The sequence below is a fragment of the Pezoporus flaviventris genome, unplaced genomic scaffold (genome assembly GCF_033815535.1).
Source record: "Pezoporus flaviventris isolate CSIRO_AGI_PZ_B2104156 unplaced genomic scaffold, CSIRO_AGI_Pfla_v1 ptg000020l, whole genome shotgun sequence".
Taxonomy (NCBI): domain Eukaryota; kingdom Metazoa; phylum Chordata; class Aves; order Psittaciformes; family Psittacidae; genus Pezoporus; species Pezoporus flaviventris.
The window spans coordinates 3,264,151-3,282,104 of NW_026892568.1; the positions used below are offsets into that span (position 1 = coordinate 3,264,151).

The following is a 17,954-nucleotide window of genomic DNA, read 5'->3' on the forward strand; positions in this document are numbered from 1 at the left end:
CGACAGAAGCACCCAGGCTCCCCAGCTCAGCAGTTATCTGTGAGGGTGGCTGACTGCACCAATTGTCTTTCCTTCCCAAGTGATATTAGCATTTTATCATTAAATCATAGTTAACATCAAAACTGGAAGCCTCCCCAAGGCCTGAATGAAGCAGATCATAGAGCTCCTCAGCTGAAACCAATTTTTCGTCTCCTGCTCCTGGGAAAAGTGATGATTTTTTGACATCCACATATGCTAAAGCAAGCTGGCCACCAGATACAGGCAGCCCACAGTGAACCACTGAGCACAAGCACTCCTGTCAAAGCCTGGTCTAAAAGCTACTGACATCCTGCAGACACAACTGCTCTGCCTGGAAGCAACATGGAAACTGCAAGCCTGGTGTAAGACCTCACGCAAGTCTCAGAGGCACAATGCCCTTCACTCCAGAGATAAATCTGCCCTCCCTCTTCAAGCTGGCTCTGAGGACACTCAGACCAGCCTCACATGTCTGTCTTCCACACCCTTCCACTTCTTCCAAGTTTTAATTGCTTCTAGTTTACATTTGGGTGACCAAAGCTCAAAAGAAACAAGTACAAAGGCTTTCCCAAATAGCAGTGTAACAGTAGGTGGTCCCCCCTATGGCAATTACACATCTTACAAAAGGAAAATGAAGGAAATAATTGCAGTGTCCATATAGGGCCTCTGCTGTCAATTATCCCTAATGTGGGGTATCTGCCCTCTGTTTCCTTCCTGGTGGCTCAGCCCCAGGGAGGCAGAGACAGCACTGAAAGCCCTAGGATGGATCAGCATCATCGGTCACCCTTATCTAATGTCCAGCATGACTGAAGAGTGGCTTCAGCTGCCTGAACACAGACATCTAATGCCACTCTGTAGCCCTCAGATATTCAAGGCATTCACACAGATGTGGCAGGAGACAGAGGCTACAGGTGAGAAGAGACACAGCCCCTAAGGGTGCTGCAGCACAGCGTCCTGATGGGCACCGGGATCCACAGGATCCCAACTCACCACCCCTGCTGCAGCTTGCTGGGCTTGTTCAGATGCCTATGTAGCTGGTGCTAAAGGTACCCCACAGTGAGAGCCATCACTCTTTAATAACCTAAGCATGCTCTCAGCTGTGTGTTATGTAAGTGGAACAGCAACAACTGAGTTCCTGAAGCCCAGAGGAATGCAGGAGACTCTCCTTGGAGGCCGCAGACACTGCCATCACCTGGGAACGCCCCCCATGGCCACCCAGCTCTGCATAAGACAGTTATTGGATTACCACTTCAGGCTCAGTGCTTTATGCTTCAGACTCTGCCAGACCTGTTTAATCAGCTGTAATGTGACACTTCTATGAAGACCTGAGATCTTCCCTGGCAGCGTGCCTTTTCCTCCAGGAGGTCAGCCTGGATCCCTGATTTCTGATGTGCTGCTGCTGGCAGCAGGGACATGAAGCAATAAAATACAAAATGAAGAAAAAAGAAATAAAAGTCTGGAAGGTGGAAATTGTTATTTCCACCTAAACCTGAGAGGCCATCCTGCTCGAAAAGGATGCTTCAATGAGCTCCTGCAGCTGACCCATTGCAGCCCCAGAGAGCAGGAGAGGCTGAGCTCAAAAACCCAACTTCTTCCAAATTCCCACTGGGTTTAAGTGTTTGAGGTGATCAAGGAATGAGAAGTGAATCTCCAAGAAATCAGAGGTGGCACAACAAACCTGGGATACAAATTTGTGCAAAAATGTACCACAAGAGTCATTACGTACTAGTGCAGAGAGTTTACTGAATAAAGTACCTTGAAATCCTTGAGATAGGAGTGGCATTCAGCTCTGGGACACTCTAACTGCACTGAAGAACTGCTCCCCAGCTCTTATCTCCTTTACATGCAGCTTGTCTCCCTCATTGGTTTCTCATCTTCCAGCATCTTTCCACTCTTTTGCTAAGCCACACTTAGCAAGCAATGTGAAAAATGTCACAGGAAAAAGCCAGCCAAGGTGGTCCTTCCACAGCCATATGTGACCTTCAGTGTCACGAAACATCCCAGGTGAAATATCTACACCAAGGCTCAGAACTTAGATCCTACCATCTCCCCTGATGCACAGGTACCTTGCTTGATGAAGAAGCTGGAAGCACTTCCTGCCCTTCCTTTATACAGCAGACCTCTGGAGGAAAATTCAGGGCAGTCTCTTATGCAGCAGGTACCAGGCAAAGCCAAATTTCCAGCATACAAACTCCACTGCCACTGACTGCTGTGAAAAAACAGCTTTAGTTGGGCAGGAATGAAAGGCAATGACTAGCACATTGTATTAAATTGATGTATTAAAGTTCAATGATTGAAACAGGAAAGATTTCCCTTAACAATTTGTTATAGGCCAGATTCAGCCACTGCAACCAGCTCTGCTGTCAGCCTAATTGAAAACATAATTCACAACCATAACTTGGGAGCATGTATTAAACTGAGTGTTTCAAAGGTAGGGTTAGAGAACAGAAGGCAATTAGTATTTTGTTCCAAGGGAAGCAGGTAGGAATCTCCTACAAATACCCAGTGCAAGGTGTAGTCCCAGGCCATCCTGTCACAGACTTGTGGCTGCAGATTGAATTGGATGTATCTGGCATTTCCCAGGTTTTGGTTACAGACACAGAAGTTCTGTCATTCTTGCTTATACAAGTATAAACTGACCATCTCCTCCTTCGGAATTACTCCTTATGGCTTAACTGAACTTGTTTATAGGGAAAAATAACACCTCATGGTAGCTAAATGAGACCTTTGAGTCTGCATACACTAAAGTTTGGGGCCAAACAGAGCTTGGATTGGGTCTGTTTTGTATAATCTAAAGGCCACATTCCAAAGCCTCAACACGACCCCTCGCTTGGCTGGTATTGCCCTGAAAGCAGCAATATGTGTGTCCTTACCCAAATTTGGTCCCCAACAGCCTGTGCAAACAAGAGGCAGCGCTTGGGCTCCAGGGAGGAGCAGCAGCTGAAGCTGCAGAAGGCTTCATGTGAGAATCTTCTCTTGAAAACAGCCCTATTAATAAAACAGGAGGGAATGCAGAAAAGCAGATTTATCTCAGAGTAAAATATTTCTTTGGGAGCTCCCCGAGGAGTCAGTAGCAGCTTGTTATGGAGCTAACACGTCTTTTACTGCCGCAGCCACGTGAGCAAGAAATATTTCAGTGTTAGGAGCAGTTGAGAGAGGCACAAAGCAGGAAAGCTGGGCAAGCAGAACAAGTGCCTTTGAGTAACAAAGCCCACAGGTACTGGAAAACCTCCTGAAAGGTTCTGAGTTTGAAACAATCCATGACCTAATTAGATGGCACTGCTACTGAAGAATAGGGGAAGGAGCAGAAAGAAAGGAGAGGGAAGATAAAGGTGGAAGAGACTGAGGCCTAAATACTCAGCAGATGAGTCCAAGCCAGAGGTGACCAAGGCTGATGTTTTATTTCACACACACGATCACCCTCTGTGAGGGATAAGGGAGGTGCAGATGAAAGGGGACTTGCTCCATGCTTATGGATAGTCTCCTCATGGAGCACGTTTTACACACTGAGATGAATGAGGGAAACACACAGGAAATATCACAGTTTGTGGGGATCTGGAATGAACAATACCCAAGCTGGTTTCTGATACTAAAATATCACATTTTTCTCTAAGGGGAAAAAATGGGTTAGGAATCCCTAAGCAGCCTTGTAGAAAACATGTATTACACAAATTGGGCCAAGACATGATAGGGACATGATCGGCTCCCCGTCTTTCCCAGAATGATTCCTCGTCACAGCAGAAACACTGTTCAAAGGCAACTGACCCCTCTGAGCCAGAAAGAGCATGGCTCACATGCACAGGTTACTTTGGTGACATATAGCAGCTCTCTGAAGGAACAAGCCCAGCAACTCAAAATCAAGCAATACTATGCTCGAGGTCATCATAAGAGGCTGCAAGGGAGTAATCAGGAATATCCACATGAATAGTGCCATGGAATGCACAGGCATGGCCCAAACCATCTAATCAGCTGCACACTATGTGCAACGAGTTCCCCATTCATGATCTGAACCACCCTCTGCCTGAGGAGCAAAGGGACACACCTCTTACCTGCCAATTCTTTCTTAAACAATGACAGGCCAGACTCTTAACTAGGATGTGCTATCCCAGTGCAGGCCTCAGTTAGCTCTGCTGATTTAAATGGAAGATTCTGGTCAAGTATCTCCGAAACGACCGTGGAAGCTGAGAAGAGTCAGGCCAGACACATCCTTGTCACTTGCCAGGCAGAGAGGTTACAGACTGAGGCACAGCTGGCTTCCAGCAGACACCCTGCTGTGCACAGCGCTGGACAGCAAGAGAGCTGATGAGGTGCAGCAGCCTCATCTGGCTGCGTCTCAAGTACGACAGCCCTTACTTGGACTACACATTCATTCAAACAAGGAACCACAGCTACAGGGATCCGGGCTGATGATCAGATGTGTGAAGCCTTTGAACTGAGTTTCTTTAAACTCACAGTCCTCCCCACAAAAAGCACGTGTATGATCACCCGATCAAAGAGCATTGATAAATCGAGTTCTGACTTCTCTTCCTCCCACTGCAGCGTTCACTGTTCCCAAAGGAGCAGATCTGAATTCTTCACTCACTGTACTCTGTGACTAATCTCCTTCATCCCCACAAAAGCAGCTGCTGAGAAGTGCAGCCGTTTCAGGATGGGTGGCACAGCCCCATGAATGACAACCAGGCACAGTCATCTCAAGGCAGCAGCATGAGTCACAGCACGCAGGAGCTCTCCTTTCCGCATTGCCACAAGCTGTCTTCCTGATGATATAGTTTTAGGCAACTGAGTTGTGAAGGAACTGCAGATGAGGGAGCCACGCCACTGCCCTGGTCTTTCTTTAGAGGACCACAGCCTGCATGCAGCAAGGCCAGCCCAGCCCAACGCTGTGCCTGCAAACCCCCAGCTCTACGCTAACACATACTTCATGTAAACATACTTCACAGGATGCACCACTGCCTGTGCACGTCTCTGCCCTGCGATGCTCAAACCAGGAGCACAGACACACCTGCAGTGATTGCTGTTTGCATCACAGGTATGGGAAGAGGTTGCCATGAGCACGGAGCCAGCCATATCCACCCACCCCACACAGGCACAACACGCCATCAAGCGAAGGCTGCGATGGGCCCACTTTAATGTGGAACTGGGATTAACTCTTTCTCTGAGGTCACACTGTGAAGCTAGTAATTCACAAACCCCTGTCCTGAACTAGCCATGCAACCACAATCGTGCCCTCTCCTCCGGTTTTGAATACCTCTCCAGGGCCTGTGTTTCCACAATCACTTTTTACTCCATTAAAAGCAAACACAAACGCTTCAGAAAGAGGAAAAGCTCAAAGGGAACAAGAGCTCACTGCACATTCTAGTTGTGTGTCAGAAAACAGACATCTTAGAGAGCAGAGTCCGGCCCAGCTGAAGTTCTCATCTTCAGAACAACAGAACTGCTTTATCACAGTGTCTGTCTTTGGTGCATGACTGGAAACAGCTCACTGCCCGCCGCAGCGCCAGGCTCCCTGTTGCATCAGCAGTGCAGGAAGAGATCTGCAGAGGCCCTGGGACTCCCCCCCCCCACCCCCAGACAGCTTTGCTGTAGATAGCACTGCACACACAATGAGCCAGCTTGCTCCTGAAAAGAACAAGCTGACAGAGGGGGAAGGGTCAGGCTCTGCTTTCCCAATCTGTAAGGTTTTCTAAGGCTCATCTCCTTCACATCACACCATTCCGTTAATGGCGAGTTAGAGCAGTTCACAGTAATTGAAAGCAGACTTCTGTGCATTTTAACTGTGGCTCTTAGCCTGATTTACATCCCTGATCTACAGCACACTTAACAAAAGGTGACTTCTGGGGAGAGAAAATTTATCATTCCTTAAAGTTATACTTACTGAGAATGGCGGTGGAAGCCTCTGTAGGGAACTGCAGGGTCTTTAAACCTGTCTTGGTAGCAGCTAAGTTTTCTCTCTTGCCTTTGCACAAGTGGGATGTGAAGGCAGACCTGGGACACACTCTGTGTGTGTGCTGATGAGGGCTCTCAACTGTGCATCGTTGCCAAGACACCCGGGGCAGACTCCAAAGCTTCCAGAACTCGCCCTGGTTAAGGCATTCCTAATCAAATCCTCCTTTCAGCAGGAGATTCCAGCACAGGCATCACACAGAGCTGCAAACAGCATCATTTTCTTTGGTTCAGGTAAAGCTAAACTTCAGTGCAGTGATTTCACCAGTTCATAACACTGCTTATTAACAAAACATTTCTATCTGGAATTGTTCACAAGCTCTCTGTATTCATCTTAGTTTCAAAACAAATGAACGGCAGGATTGAAGTCTGCCTTCAGGTTTGATGCTGAAGTCTGCAGTGGCATCAATTACCCTGAACAGCTACAAGAATCTGCTATGCCAAAATTTTATGATCTGCAGTTACAAGATGCTTGACCCTGGAAACACAGGGAACTCAGAAAGTCAGCTGCTGTGGTAACAGATGATTGCACTTCTGCATTACGGCAACAGATCCTAGCAGTCAGGTCTCATGATGCCAGATGCTGGTACAAATTCACAAAGTCTACCTCAAAGACCTCTGAGACTAAATACAAGATGAATGAAGCTGCAGAGAACAAGACATAGGCAGATGAAAGGAAAACAGAAGCCTGAAATGCAGCAGAAGCCAAACTGCCTGTCTGAAAAAATGCCACCTCTCTGCTGCCTCTCACACCAGTACTATAGTGTCAGTTTGGGCTCCTACCCTTTTGAATTTGTTGTCCCTTCTGTAACATGTTAATTGTGTTAATGGCTATCCCATATATTAGCTATGTTAAGATGGAAAAGGTTCACAGAGCTCATGGAAGACTGTACGAAACAAGGACTGACGAACAGGCATTTAAGAATCCCATTGTTCATTGTTCCTATGTTACAGCTAATCCTAAATTCACTCCAGCTTTCCCTTTCAACATGAATCTCTGTTTCTACAGGTAAGTTACAGTAAGAACGCTGGCACTATCAAAGTCAAGTCAAAGCATTTAAAAATTATCAGTGTGACTGCTCTGACAGGGTTTTTTTTCTCCTATGGATCACAAACATCTGAAAATGAACTCTTGTCTTGAGTTAGGATGGGTGGTTTTCAGTACCTTTCAATCTTTAAGGCTATAGAAAAGGCATTTCCTGCCCTTTCCTATTAGTCAATCATAACCCAGGTGAACTCCTAACACAGATTTCTGCAGCAATGGAAGTTCTGAACCCTTCATTTTGCTGATGAGGGTTGCTCAGAGCGGGAAGGGTCAAACATTTAAAGATCAGAATTTTCAGGGAGGATACACTTTAACCCTCTTCTTTCCTCCTGCAGTTACCATTATGTGTAAGTAACTTAAAAATAACTCTTTGTACGAGACCACGTGTAGTGTGGCTAAAGTAAACAACTTAAATACACCTTTCCAGTAAAACCTCAGTTCCTCGTGTCAAATAACAGTGTTGTAAAGGAGGGTAGGAAGCAAAAAGAGGCAATAAAGTCAAGGAAGCACCAAGGAAGATAACTCTCATTTTGCATATGAGTTTTCACACTTCTTTATACTCTCAGAGACATGTTTTGAAAGGAAAAGAACAAAACTGCTTTCTGCCTGCTCCTGGCACTGCATTTGCACTGAGCCCTGCGGTGTGCAGCCTTCAATCACCTTCATCATTCAGCCCAAAAGAGATTGAGCATTAAATGTTCTGCAAAAAGGATGTTAATCCGTTAACAACACTAGCTAGGGACACGCCAGGGAGTGAGAGACCTAAGACAGTTCATACTTTTTACACACAGATCTGAAGACAGACACTCTCCAGCAGTCAAGGCTCAGCTTCTAGGTCAAATCACTGCATAGCTGGGCCTGATGTAGCACCCTCTCTGTAATATTTAAGAAGCCAGTAAGTCTGTAGAGCTTTTGAATTCAGTGGCTCTCCATTGGCAGCTTGCCTGGTGATGTCCCAACAGAAAGAAATGTTACTCATTTGGAAGCCCCACTGCAGGCTGAGCTGAGAATGGGTCTGATCAGCTCCTCAGCAAGGCCAGCATCAGAGCACCCCCACAACCCAGCTACAGAGCAGGGGATGAAGCCAGTTCTCCCTCAGAGTTAGGATGTACCTGGGTTGTGCAGTGCGAAAGGAGAGGGAAGGGCTCCACACTCCACAGCAAAGACTGGCAAAGATCACAATGAGATAAGCTGAGCATAGGTAAAAATGTACCTCCCCCATTCACAATTCCCATGAATCTTTCAGAAGGTCTCAATCTGAGAAGGTAAATTAATTCCTTGTGTGTTCACACTTGATGCTTTTTAAACAGCAGGCTTGAAGCCTGGAATAAATCCAGTGGGCAGCAATCATTTTAGCCTTACGTGGGAAAATTTGCCTAATAAACCACTATGATTTTATCAGACTGTTTCCTTCTGTTTCCTCTCTGGTGGGTAATGAAATTTACACCCACTACTTAGTTTTGACATGTGCAACACAGAAAAGCCTCAGTTTGCTGTAGAAACGCCAAGGGATACGTTGCTTTGTTAGGAGATGCCTTAGGGCTCTTGTCGCATTCTTCTAATCACATCAGGAAAAACTAGCTGCATTGTTAACAGCCAGTAGACAAGCAGCTTGCATTAGCCATTCTCCTGAATGGAAAAGAACAATAATAATAAGAATAATAATGGAAAAGAATATAGTTCCTGTTACACTCCTACATGGCTTCACTGGATACCTGCCCTGGCCTTCACCAGCCTCAGGCTGAAAATGGGAATTCCGAAAGCCAGATTCTGTTCCTCTTGAAAAGAATTAAAGGAAAATGTGGAAGTTTTTTCTAAAAGATGTTTTTAAAAAATGAGGCAAATCAGTTTCTTAAGAATGTTCGTAAATGTTTATGCAATTAAACAGATTTGTTAAAAATTCAGTCAAAATGGAATTGAAATTCCCTACTCTGAAAGATGCCAAAACGAGATGCTCTGAAGTTTAGACATAATTTCCTTTCTCCTCAGCCAAAACGTTGTCAAAAATCAGTATTTTATGGACATTTCAACTTGGACAGGAAACAGGTTTACCATTGGACTTTGCACTTTACCCAGTGTCTCAGCTAGAAATGCCATCACAAGAGAGAGAAGTTGAAAGATACCCAGACTGAAGATGCTCCAGGCTGGAATGCAGCGGCATTCCAGCAGTGTCTGAAGGATGAGGCTTCTTCCCGCAGCTGTGCCACAGGTCAGTACCTGCTCCTGGCACAGCAGAGCAGCCGTGGGACCTCACCTCCTCCTGTTACTCCTTGGAGCAGCCGTGCATGGTGTATGCTGCTCTGGAAAGCCAAGGGTGCCCCGCATGCTATGGGATGCATCTGCAATCAGCTACTCCCGCCTTGCAAGGGCTGCTCGCTGTAATGATGCTTTTGTAGCCCAGCATTGTATAGCAGAAAGGCTTCACTCTGCCTCCTCAATGCCTGTCAGAACACACTATAGCTGCACTATAGCTGAAGTTTCTTCTGGTGCTACAGCAAATCTACAGCTATTTATAAGTTATCTTATTTCCAGATCACACTTCTTCCTAGTAGGAGATACAAAGACACATATAAATGGTGAGTAAATAAACCACAATAGACTGTGTTAACTACTGGTAACTAAGAAGCCACCTTGATCCCTTTCTGCATCTAAGATATTCACCACATGACACTGAGACCCCCGCTCACAATGACTTTTCAATTTCGGATTAAGCATGTTGCATTGGAAACAGCTCTGGTAACTCACAGCAGCAGATTATGGCTGTCAAAGAGAGATGAATGAATGAATGAATGAATGGCAGGGGGGAGGCAGGAGGGGATGAGCATTTGCACTGGGAGAAGAGGTACAAAGGGAAAACACTAAATTTAAAAGAAGTTTTACCACCCTGCCTTGGGAATTGCCTGGCCATGGAGCAAGAGAGAAATTCCATAGACAGGCTGTTCTCACTAAGCCTGACCCCACCTGCTGGAGCTCCAGTTTTTGAAACATGAGCAAAATCCCATCCTGAGGGAGACTTCACTGCAAACCGCACCAGTAAGAACGAGACAGCTCCAGCACAACTGGACAAGGCAGACCTGGGGAAGGATATGAAGTCTCCTCCACAGCGTATGTTGGAGGTGGCAGTTTTTCATAGGAAGGCTTTATTTGCTTCCAGCTTGCATGACTGCTTCTGAAAACAGGGCTTCTTCCTTTGGGGATTTTCTTGGAGAAACTTTAGCTCATTACTCTCCAGATGATTCACATTTAGTCTTAGAGACTATTTTTAGCTACTTTTATTTCAGCACATGTTCTTGGAGAGTCCCAGCTATTAATGTGGTCTCTATTTCCCCTCCTCTTGGCTTCTCTGGGGAGAAGTGCCATGAGGCCAGCTATTGAGAGCAGAGCTTGCACATCACTCCTCCTTGGGCGTCTTCCACACAGCAAAGCCCAGTCAGAGCTCTGAGGTCAACAGCAGCAATCTTTATCACCATAAAGACAGATAATGGAAAGAAAACAAGCCAAGGAAAATCAAAACACACTCCAGTTCCTCAGAGTGTTTTCAAGGCCATCCTGAGATTGGGCTGAGCAAAGGTCTGATGATCTGGACACATGAACAGAAATGCAAAACTGAAGGTATAATCATGCAGCAAATACATACAGAGGTACCTGGGTACACCCAAGCACTAAAGGGCACGAGAAAATTGCTGCAATTCATCTGGGACAAATCTGCCACCAAGACATGAAGTCACCTCTTTGTTAGGGTCACACAGCTTTAAAGTAGCAGGAGATCCTAAGTCACCAGGGTGTCCATGGCCAGCATCGTGGTAGGTGTACGTACGCTGTTTGAGCTGGACTCTGATGTCTTAGGGCTCAGTTTTATAACTGTGACACATAATGTGCACACAGTTAACAACAACAACGCAAAACACGCGCACCTACATGATGTTACCAGCCCAAGAGGCAGCTTCGCAAGTAGGGAAGTGCCTTGTATCAGCCTGCAGTTTCTTTCACAGATGGGAACAATGATGTATTAAATCATTTTTACACTGGTGAAGTCAGAGGAATGAAGGCCTGTCTGTATTTAACTGTACCCATACAAAAGCCTATTTTTACGGAGCATAAGAGTTTAATATTGTTGAGGTTCCTGCTTCTCTTCCAAATGTGGTTAGAATTTTTGAATGAGTCTATAGTTTTTGATGGACAGAAGTGGGACTCGTGTACATGCACACACACACTCAAGACATCACAACTACTGGGAAACCTAAGATAGAAGTAAATCAGTTGGAGACAGAGGTGAAAACACTCTCAAGGTGTTTTGTCAATGTTAAGTAAGCTTTGACTTAAAGACTGTAATTTTTATCTTTGTGGTCTTCCCTGGCTCACAAGTAAATTTCTCCTCTACCATGGAGGCATTCAGCACACTCTAATACATAACCTCACCTTTTAAGAGCATCTTGTATATTGATCCCCAAAGTATGGCTCTAGTTCATTAGCTTATAATCTGCTAGGTTAGCAAGAGCTCAAGGCAAGCCAACATATGGATGTACTTCTGAGCACGTTACCAGCCGTAGATTAGCAGCTAAGCCCATTACACTAAGCAACAGAGTTGGTCATAGTGTTTCTTGTTGCCAATATGGCAATAACTAGGGCTGCTCTGTGGTTCAGTAGACTAAAAGAACTGGAGGACCAAATTAATCCCAGGAGTAATTCAACGAAAACGGAGGAGTTACACCAGGAGTCACAAACCCACTGTGTTCCTCTCCTTAGAGCCCTCACTTGAAAGTATTCCTTACCTGAAGGCTGAAGTCTGGGATACTAAATGGTGATTAGACAGCTACGTGGGAAATAATTACCTGGTTATGAGATGATTAATTAGGATGCTGTCAAGACACAATTATCCTGGCATCTAGGGAATACCCTGCTTTTCTTCTTTGCTCCTTACAAGCTGATGATGGCAGCATGAAGCACTTGTGGCCTAAATCCCTACAGAAATGAGCAGCAGCAAAGCACAGACAGTAACACTCAGTACCCAGGCGTTTAATGAAGCTAGAAACATGTAGTGCAGACTGACACAGAAGAGACAAGGAAACAGCTTCACAAAGAGCAAGAACCAAGAACATCCCTCAAATATACTGAACGTACGCCTCCTGACAATTGTGTAACCTTACAGTGTGAGAGAAGCAGTTCCTGCCACCTGCGTATGGCACCACACTTCATGGCCATCACCTCTGAATCAAGCCTTGCAAACTTTTATAGATGCCTGAAGGGATTGGAGGGTAACGGCACATATACCTCTGACCCCTGAGACACCAGGAAAAGGCAGGAAAGCTGATACAAAAGGGAGAGAAGATTTTCAACACTAGTTCCTTCTAGCAGAATACAGCCTGACCCAATTAGAACATGCCTGTTTGTACAAAGTTGCAGCAAACTTGTAATGCCACCCTTGCCTCTTTTTATAAAGTAGATTTGACACCTGCTAATCTTGCTAGGCTAGTGGCTTCATAAGTACTGTAGAAAGACATATGCCTGCAGCACCGACACCACCAGAGCTTTGATCTGTTCCCCAGTTGAAGGAAGGGGGCCCTGCTTTGCTCTCTGCCTTTTATTTGGGCAGGCTCTGCAGACAGAAGATCAAGAAAAAGCATTCTGGAAAATTATTAGCCCATGAAATTTAGTATCCAATTCCACCTACATGCACTAAAGTACTGCTGAACGTTACATATGCTCAGATACAAAAGCTGGACAAGCAGACAGGGCACCAGCTGAGATACAGGTATAGGTTCCCACTCGGTGATGGACACCTTCCATGACTGCAGTGGTATGTAGTCACCTGGCTCTTCTGGAAACCAATCTGACTCTGCCACCTACCTGGCCCTTATCACTGAACAGCTCCATTTATCATCTTCAAACTGGGGGTGAACAGCAATTTTCTAACTCCCAGAGAAGCTACGACATGAATTCATTAGAGCCTCTGAAGCACTTCAATAGCACAATAATAGAATAAGTACTGTAGATTGTTTTAATGCTAATTCCTTCATCTACATATCTGTGTCCGCCTCCAGGAATTTCTCAGGTATATGGTATGCAGAATACATCTCTCAGAAGCAACAAGCCTCTGCACCAAGTTTGCAGATCATCTCCACACCCTGCCACCAGTGCAGGGCCACCCTACACTTGTCCCTCCAGGCCAACTGAGGGCAGCCTACTGTGAGATGATGGTGAGTGACAGCCCGTAAACTGTGCTGCTGTTTGGCCTTAGGGGGAAGCAACCAGGGTGGCAACCCCTTTAAAAATTCACTAATGACAAAGGCCAAGCTCACCAGCTCTCTGGGATGGAGATATGCGGGCAGTGTTTCTCTGCCTGGTCCATTGTTCCAACTAATGCTTTCCTCCTCCTGTATGTAAATCCCATTAGCATTTCTCACATACAAATCCTTCTGCTGGGCCAGATCCTGTCAAATCCTTAATTTCATATAAACCAAAGTGCCCAGGTGACCAGTCCCTCTGGGAGCAGCAGGAAGCAAGTCCCTGTGCATACTGGTGACCCAAGGTCTCCCGGGCCTCCTGGCCATCACCCCATTGGGAATGTTCAACACTGCAGCCAGGGGCTGAGCATGTTGAACTTTGCCTCTGTGCCACCCCTTAGCTAGACAGCTCCCAATTAACAACTTGGTGTGAGCCCAGCCAGCTCTAGACAGTAGTTTCAAATGTGACCCCTGTGAAAAGCAAAAACAAAGGGGATTATGCAGGGTGAGTACTGATTGCTGCACACTGGGCTGAGATGTGAAGTCTGGCGGGGTTGTCAAAGGTGCATAATATGTCCTTGTGTGACCTGTGGTACTGTTGACACTTCTGAGTTGATGCCTTCTCACAAACCCTCATTAGGCTGGCAGCTTGAACACCCACTGGGAATAATACCAGCGCACTGGAAGGGCTAGCAAACTTTGCAGAATTCCCATTTAAGTTTCACTTCATTTCTTAAAAGCCAGGCAGCAACTATTTAACTGTCAGACCCTTTTGGAGTTGTTTGCTGAGGGATGTGGCTGCTGTTCTCAGGCTGTGGGGCACAACATGTTAATTCACTGACAGGTCCCTGGAGCTGGTCAGCAGGGAAAGAGCTACTCTGCTCAGCAGCCAGCACATACAGTGGGATAAACATGCTCTGTCAGCCAGCTTGCCATCCACTAATAGTTTTATCTCTATTTTACTGATAGGGAGGACAGCACTGTATGATGGAGGGCAGGTTTCAGCTGCCCTGCCCAAACATCACAGGAGGTTTGTAGCAATAGGAAAATTAATTCAGCTATTCTGCCTCCTGGTCCTGTGTTTAGCATTAGAATCCCTCCAAGTACATCTTCCGTTAACAGTGAAGCTAGAGTTGATTTTTCTTATCTGACAAATGTTCATTAGCCAAATGTTTGTATCAGTCTGGCCACAGAAATATGTCCCTTTCTAGCTACAGAAATTGGAAGAGAAGGCAACTCAGCCATAGCTGAGCCAAACCTATAGGAACTCCAGAGCAACAAGTGATGCTGCAGCCTCAGAGAGACACAGAAAACAGCCTTTTGTTTCTGTTACAGTGCCTCCAGGGATTAGAGTATAAATATAACCACAGAAAAGTTTCCTCAACAAACACAGACATACCAGGAAAAACATAACCTCTGGTTCAGCTGAACTGTGAGGAAGATCTGAGAGACATCTCATCTCAGACAGCAGGGACCAGCCCTTGCATATGGGCTGTTGGCAGCCTGGCAAAAGCCGGGTGTGCTGATGCTAGACTGGGTGATGCTGGGCCCGAGACGTGGAGCAGGGAACAGCAGGTGCAGATCTGTGGTAGGAGGGAAGATACCTTCAACTCGTGTAATGGTTCTGTTTCAGAATGCCGCAGGGAAAACTCCAGCTTTAGGGGAAGCACAGAGCAGTGCAATAAAGCTCCTGAGTGTGGGCAAAGCTGTGACAGTATCAGCACTGTTGGGATCTTTCAGAGGCACCATCACATTGATTTTCTGTGGCTCTGGGGCAATGTTCACATTTACACAAGGATGGGGGAGCGCAGCACGTACATACATCCCGTACTTGCTTTTGAAATAAGATCAGTTCTAATTCCCAGGAAATTCCACACTGGCAAAAGAACAGAAAGTCCTTGCTATAGCAAGAGCCGTGCTCTGTGACTGAAAAGGTGCAGAGCCCAGGCCAAGCCTTTCAATACAAGTCCCAGTAAGGCACTGAGAACTCCAGGCTCACAGAGGGCCTGGCCTCCCTCCCTGAGGTACCACTCAGAATTTAACAGGGGATGATTTCTGCCCCACTGTCAGGTCCCTGCAATCAAAGCCTGAACAGATTTTGCACAACCTCCTTGATTGAGATCAACCCCAAAGTGACAAGAATATTCCTCTTGCTTTTTAAAGAACAGCCTGCCGGAGCCAGCGGACTGATTGTGCCATAAATCAGCCTCTTTCCCAAGCGTAAAATCTCCAGTTGCTCATCCCCTGTCTTCCATCCTAATTAAATAGTGATGTGAAGTCATCAGCAGTATTGTCAGTGGCTCTGGTGCTGCACAGACACTTCTGAATATACACTAGCAGAAGGAAATGAAGCCGATGATGAAGAATCCAGCCCAGCAGATGCACCAAGAGTGGCAATGCAGGCTGGAAACATCCATGGAAAATCGAGGCATGCTGTGACTGCAGGGCAAGCCTTGCTAAGGGCCTGCAGCACCCCATGCCCTGTAAGAACAGGTCATGGAAGGGCCTCCACATGTGCTAAACATGATGTGGCTTTCTTTACTGTTTCAGCAGGGAATAAACTACTCCTGGTTACTTTTCACATCCTATTTCCATAATATGGTCAAATTAAAATACTAAACTACTCCTAAACACTGATCCCTGCCCTTGACACTCACCTCTCCCTTCTAATAAACCATATTCAATGTGGAAGTGTTTAGATGTCATGAGAAAAGCGGTCCTGTGAGGCAGTGAGCTGTCGGCAGGGGGGAAGCTTAGGGACCCCATGTTGTCTAAGAAGCAGTTGCAGATGGTGAATTACCTCAGGAAACAAACCGTGTGGTCCATGTGGTTCTGGTTACCCACTGGCCCTTGTGGAAGCGGCAGGAGTGCAAAGGCAGCCCCTGCAAAGCAGGAGCTGGGAAAGGATGTTGTGCCTCCCCAAGAGGACCTGCACAAGCCTGTCCCAGGGAGCTGTGCTAACAGAGTGGGACAGGAGCGGGGCAGGGAGGATGTCCTAATGCAGTCTGAGCTCCTGGGAGCTGATTCAGGAGCCCTTCCACTCTAGAATACCACTTCCCTCATAAGAAGAAGACATTGTACATAAAGGTGAGTTTATATGCATGCAGGTATCCAAGTCAAGCTAAATATGAACATTTGGTACAGTAAATATTGATATACTCCTAATAGTGCTGATTTCTTCCCTTTCCCATCTCTTTGAAGTGGTCCTGTCCTCCCAGGGGAGAGGGAAAGAAATAGCCCCCACATGACAGGTCATATAAAAATACAATCAAGAGAGACTGTCTCTTCCTGTAAGGGTTTTTGATCTAATAAGACTACATACAAGCTAGAGGAAAAGCATGTTACTCAGCAGCACAGCAAGTAATGCCCTGTCTCTAAGTCAAGAAACATCTGAACTTTGTTCATAGGGAAAAAATAGTAATCTTCAATAACTGCAGAGAAAGTGCTCCAGGACTTTCCCCAGCCCTAGGATTTTGCTTCATGAAGCACCGGGGTCAGTGTTACTCATTACATTTCACTGCTAAAGCTTTTCTTTGTAGACCAGCAGGGTATCAGTCACCCTTGGCAGGCCACCTTCTGCAGTATCCGAGTACAAACTCTTTCTCCTTTGATTCCAGTACCACACCATGACACAGGATGTCTTCTGAAAGCAAAGTTTTGTCATGGTGCAGTAATCTGAGACGTCTTACTCAGACTTTCTTTATAGACAAGGCATCGTGTTAGCAACAGGTGACAGCTCTGGCTTTAATGCACAAAACTCCCTTTCATAATTCCCCTGTAATATCCTACTGCTAACTTGGCAATGAGACAAACAGAGAGATTTTAAGTGCAGTTTCAAGACGTGGCAGAAATAGAAAGCCAGTGATTTACTCTTTCACTTAACTGACAGCTTCCCAGCTGAGAAACCTGAGGCAGCTCCTGCAGCCAAGGTAACCCTGCAGAGTGACTCATAAAGGGATGGTTGCTGATCTCTGCGATGAAGAGTTCAGAGGTAAACAGATATTGATGAAAGGCAATATTTACCTGTTAGTCCCACCAAATACTGTGCATTACTGATTTCCATAAAAAACAGATCGGAGACGCAGTGAAATACTGACTTCATTCATTATTTAGGTCTCTCTCCTCACTTTTCCACAGGGTTAATAGCAAATTATGACTCTTTCCTTGGAAACATCTGTGCAAGTTCATTTTAAAAAGGCAAGAATTTAACAAGGCAAAGACTGTTGGTTTAAGGTAAGATTTTCACACACTCTTAAAGCCCAAATCCCATGCTAATTGGGGTAAACTGTTTACCAGTCTTGAGCCCCCAGGTTTTTGCAGTACATATACGTCTGTCCTGCTGGAAAGGGAGGGAGAACACCAACAAGGCTGTATGGTGCATGGGATCCTTTAGGATGATTGGGAGTACTAGATAAACATTTGCAGAACATCCATTCTCCACAAGTAGCAGGTGAACAAGAGGAACCATCCTCATTACAGTTCAGACTTCTTCCAAATGGCTTTGGTTTAATCTCCCCTGTTGAACCTGACCAACAGTTCTTAGTGATTCCTCAATACCCCTCTGGTGTTGAGGAACCATTTTGGACCAGTTCCCATCTTCCATGCACCAGACTTTTCCACGAGTGTGCCTTAGGGCACTGTAACCATGTGGTCCATCTCCTGATGAAAGCCACATGCCCCAGTTACCCCAACAAATCTTCCTCACTGACATTAGCCTTCAAGGACAC

The 17,954-nt window shown here is 45.8% G+C and overlaps 1 protein-coding gene across 4 annotated transcripts in view; it reads right to left on the reverse strand.

Moving 5' to 3' along the window:
* RAB11FIP4 (RAB11 family interacting protein 4) overlaps nucleotides 1-17,954 on the reverse strand; it is a 116,011-nt gene that overhangs the window by 41,251 nt on the left and 56,806 nt on the right. Inside the window, exon 1 of one of the 4 annotated variants that reach the window (XM_061455366.1) lies at nucleotides 5,891-6,022. The exons of the other annotated variants lie outside the window; for them this stretch is intronic. The gene's annotated coding sequence lies outside the window, so the exon portion shown is untranslated. Of the gene's footprint in view, nucleotides 1-5,890; nucleotides 6,023-17,954 lie in introns of those variants that run through there. 4 annotated transcript variants of the gene reach the window in all.